The sequence below is a fragment of the Cryptomeria japonica genome, chromosome 6 (genome assembly GCF_030272615.1).
Source record: "Cryptomeria japonica chromosome 6, Sugi_1.0, whole genome shotgun sequence".
In the NCBI taxonomy this organism is placed as follows: domain Eukaryota; kingdom Viridiplantae; phylum Streptophyta; class Pinopsida; order Cupressales; family Cupressaceae; genus Cryptomeria; species Cryptomeria japonica.
The window spans coordinates 147,646,155-147,650,848 of record NC_081410.1 but is presented as its reverse complement, the minus strand read 5'-3'; positions in this window follow the sequence as shown (position 1 = coordinate 147,650,848).

The following is a 4,694-nucleotide window of genomic DNA, read 5'->3' as shown; positions in this document are numbered from 1 at the left end:
CAACAAAATAAGGGTGTTGACCCTATACAAGAACAATTCAAATAGACCATTAATAGGAAGTCAAAAGACCACTATTCAAAGGCCTACCAAACTATCAACAACATAATAGCAGAAAGTCAGGATCCCAACTCAAGAGTGGGAAGAACCACCCATAACTCGACACGGAAGAGTTTGGGGCGGAGAAGACTTACTTTTTCGCCTACAACAAACAAAATTATAGGAAATACTATTATTAGGAACATCATTGCAAGTGGGATCAAGCGGAGAAATCCCCTCAAAGTGTCTGTCAACACCTGGAGCAGATTGTTGTCACAGAACAACACCTGGAGTAGATTCACTAGGAGCAAACTATTGCTACAGAATAGGACCAATAGGAGTAAAAACCTCAAGGCTTGAGGAGGCCACACCAGTAGGATCCAAGGGGTAGTGGAGGCCACAACAATAGTAAGAGGCACAACCTCATCCTGAGAGGATTCATCATCAATATGTGAAGAGACATCAGAATCAGAAGCCTTGATGGTCAAATGATCAACACTAGCATCTTTCCACCAAGTAGCAGCAACTTTACGCTGTGAGAGAACAATCTAAAGCTAAGTGACCAGCTGAGAAGCATCTACGACAGTGAAAGGGGAGACCCTCATAATTATATGTTATGAGATAGCTAGACAATCAATTATTAAATGACCTAAGACTCCAAATATTAAATGCCAAAAGATAGGTTAAGACCTTATTAAAAAGCTAACACCGACCTAAGTAAACCTAAGTATGTGAATAGAATCCACTAATGAACTAATTAGGTTAAATACCTTATTCATGTCGATACCCTCCCCTAAGTGTAACTTAGAAAAAGATTACTATGCAAATGACGCAAAGATGGAGATGATTATAATGTGCCTTGACAAATAGGCCATCATAGGTATCTTTGTACAATGCAATCTCTCACAAATATTTAGAAAATGAGAAACCTCTTTGGAACAAAACTCTTCTCCAAAAAAAGAAAAGATGCAATCAAGTGATGAAAGATGGAGGACTCAATGATACCCCCAATGATTACATCCATCACAAATACAATTAATCTCCCCTGCATAGGAAGGAAAGAAGAGGCTATGTAGCCCCCCACCCTCAAATGAGATGTCTTGTTGCAAAGAAACACTGGAAGCACTCTATGGAGTAAATTTGGAATCTTGATCCAAGCAACAAAGACAAGATGATCCTAATGCAAGAAAGAATGGAAACTCTTGATGGTTGGAATATCTTTGGAATCATAATAAAGAAAACAAAAGTCATGTTGCCAAGGAACACTAGAAAACTCACAATTGGAGCAACTCTAGAATCTGATTAAAGCAATAGGCGATTGATAGATGAACTAAAACTGAAATGAAAACCATGGATATTAACAACACCTTCCCAAGTGATAGGATGTCTAAGTAATCATCGAGGATACCCATAGGGCAAGAAATAAAGATACTTGGGGCTAAATATGCAAAAATTGCATGGATGACATTAGAGAGCTCCTCAATACATATCCAACATCGCAAGAATTGTGAAAGTTAAAGATTAAGAAAAAAAAATTAAGAGCTTGGAAGTACAAAATGTAAAATTTGATTTCAAACAACAAATATTGGTACCTAACAACAAATTTTGGAAAAATAACATGCTCTACTATAAAGTACATAGAACCAAATATCTAATGATATCTCAATTTCAAAAAATGGACATTGTGACAAAAAGTTATATCAATTTTCTCAATTAGGGTAAAATGACCAAAAAGGCAAAATAATTTAGCACCTAGGGGGCTAACTCTTGGGTGCCCATGTGACTTGGGTCGATCGCTGGGAAAAAAAGAACCCTACCACCGATGATGGCAATGTCACTAGGGTGGGGCAATTGTAGGTGACTAGGTGCTTGGGTGGTTGAGCAAACATAAAACATAATTTGTTATTAATAAAATAATACTTCTAATGTAATTTGTATCTACGTACATAGACAGACCTACGACCATGCATAGGATGCCGACAATACTTAGATAGGATAGTATAATGATCGCAATAAGTATGTACACACTAACATAAAGTTCAAAATATACGGAAACAAACAAGACTATTCACAAACGCATCTATTCTAGTTCCAAAACAGTAGTATGGATTGACTAACACACGTGTTAGTCGCGTGTTTTACACCATCGATTTTGCAATAAATGGTTGTGATTGACTAACACATCGTTGTAACGTTGTATGAAAGGTCCATTTTGGAGCTAGAATAGTCGTGCCTATATTCACTTGGGAACTTTTTTGTTGATGTCAATTTGTACAGTATGAGCAGATATAGATCCATATGGATCCATGCGAAACACTGAATAGGACCAAAAAATCCTCTAATACCTAAGGATCAAAGCATTCAATTTCAATGATTTGACAATCAATCCTAGAGCTTTTGGGTGTTTGGGATGCAATGACAAGGTCTATTTTAGTCAAGTATTTCAAAAATTTAGCTAATCTAGCAACCTCCTAGTAAATTGAAAACTCTTGTAGATTTGGCCTCACAAGCTTGATTTGGGTGAAATAAAAGGCAAAATCGATTTTATTCGATTTGGCCTCAAAAGTCCAATTTGAATGAAACAAAAGGCGAAACCAATTTTATTTGACTCCTTGAACTCAATGATGAGCTTAGATTTTCTCCAACATTCTATCACTTGCCTTACCTATATAACCAAGGTTTTGATACCATATTGTAGGAGTTGGATAGTGAACTCCCCACAACCGAGGATCACCTGCAAGAAAAAGTAACCTTTCACAAGAGAGAAAATGGCAAGAATAGCTTACTTGATTATGGATAGTTAAATAATTGATTGAAAACCAAATGTCTATGAGATGTCTTCTTTATAAAGACAAAGTTGAGAGATAGGATTAGACAAGATTATGACATGTGTCTTAATCCTATGTTCTGATTAAATAAGCTTGGAAAAGGACTAAGACACGTTGTAATAAAAGTAGCCTTTAAGGCAAGCAGGGCTAGTCTCACTAGAAGTGGGAATGAAAAAACCTAACCAAAGACAAAAAAGGCTTTTGATTAGAGCTAGGAACCGATAGGAAACAAGGGACCGACCCTATACCATTGACTTATATTTCACAACACATGAAAGAGTATGGGATACTGGAGAACCTTTGCTCCTTCTATGAACTACATTCCAAGTAACCATCAAAAGGGGAAACAAGAGGTGACCCCCCATTGGGGGACCAATAACAATTGAAGAGATGACAATAAGATGGCAAGGTGAAAGACAATCATCAACCACGAGAATATTGAAGTTGAGAGGAAGCAACTAGCACAACAGGCATTGAACGCGTAGGGAAAGGAACCACAATAGGGCTCATAGGGCATTTGAAAGCCATGTCAAAAGAAAGACTCGTCAAAATTCTAGGAAGAGACATCTACAAAAGAGGTAGGAACCTCGACAATCAAGTTACCTTCCTTAGCATTCTTCCACAAAGTAGTAATACCTTTCCAATGCAAAAGAGAGCAATCCAAATCCTAGTGACCAGTAGCAAAGCAATGACAACATATGAAAGAGAGGCCTCATAATCCAATGGTTGCCTTCAAGCCCTATCCCCAACCATCAAAACCATATCCTTGAGAAGGGGTTTGGAGATGTAAATATCTACCAAGATGCAAGGGAAGGGGGAATGCCCCATGAAAGAAGTTGAATGATCAGCCTCTAAAAATGGCCAATTGAGTTATTGATAGCCTCGTAACAAGAATATCCCAAAACTAAAGGGGAAGATTCAGAAGTCTAATTCAAGCCAAAGTGTGTATAGTGGTTCAATAAGGGGGTTAAAGGAAAAAGACTAGGGTGTAATCTAGAGAGACTCTTCTCCCTAGGCCCAAAGTTGACCCAAAACCAAGTTTCTATCCTCAAATGAGAAAAAATAAGCAATAAAAAAACTTTTAACATAAGAAAAGAGCTCAATCGTACTAGCCACAATGGACTTCTAAGAAACTAGAACCCATTTGTGCAAGTTGGGAAGAGAAGACCAAAGGTTGGAGAAAAAACACACCAAGCCTTTGTGTTGGTAGAAATTCTCACTATCAACATTCGCACCTCAAACAACCATCGAAGATGGTTTGGCACAAGGTAGAGGTCAGGTCACTCGGTAAGGATGAGCAGGACTAGACTCAGTAGCTTAGGTAAAACAATGAGTCCCCGTCGAAGATCCAAACATCAAGGGAGGGGGAGGACCAAAAGGGTTAGCGACCTTAACACCAAAAACCTTTGGACCATCCATCATAGCAAAGACACCACCCTTCATAGGACAAAGGCAATTTGTAACCAGATATTGATGAATAGGGGTCACACAAATAAGGAGATATCGAGTCGATTAAGAACTGAAGTGCAACTAGGAGGGTGAATAAGAGCCTTCACACCAAATAGATCATGTAGTAATGAAGAGGGTAACGAATAAAAGGCAACAATAGTAGTGTCAAGTATATTACAGGGCTCAATAAAAGGAGTTGAGGCAATTAGCACATTGGACGAGAGAGGTTGGCCAAGGGAAGCAGCAACTCTTACCAAAGGACCATGGTGAACAACATGCACAGAGTCATGAATAGGGGATAGGTCACAAGCAGGAAAACTCACATCCACAAGAGAAGCACAACAAGAAGAGCAACCATGGGGGTTCTAACTAGATAATCCT